This window comes from Grammomys surdaster, unplaced genomic scaffold (genome assembly GCF_004785775.1).
Source record: "Grammomys surdaster isolate TR1022 unplaced genomic scaffold, NIH_TR_1.0 315, whole genome shotgun sequence".
NCBI lineage: Eukaryota > Metazoa > Chordata > Mammalia > Rodentia > Muridae > Grammomys > Grammomys surdaster.
The window spans coordinates 1135089-1135500 of record NW_021604734.1 but is presented as its reverse complement, the minus strand read 5'-3'; positions in this window follow the sequence as shown (position 1 = coordinate 1135500).

Below are 412 nucleotides of genomic sequence, written 5' to 3'. Positions count from 1 at the left end.
TTCTCTACCAGTTTTTCCACCCCTACCCTGACCAACTTTCCTTCCTTCTCTCCCTTCACCCCCTTCCATATTATACGTATTATACCTCAGCATCTTCAGATGGCCATCTCTCTGTGGAGTGCTCATTTTGTGATGCCAAAAAGTCAAGCCCTAAGCTTTTTCTAATCTACCTGCTCTTCTTCTCTGTCCCCAATGTGTCACATTCGCAGCACATGGAAATAACAACTGCCACTCATGGCAACACGGCTCATGTGGTGCACAGGTGCAAATGAGAGATCACAGCAGGTCACACGGAGCAGCTGCTGCCTCATCTGTGGGAGCAGCTGAGAGTGGGAGGGCAGTCCGTGAGTGAAGGCACACACACACACACACACCACACCACACACACCACACCACACACACCACACCACAC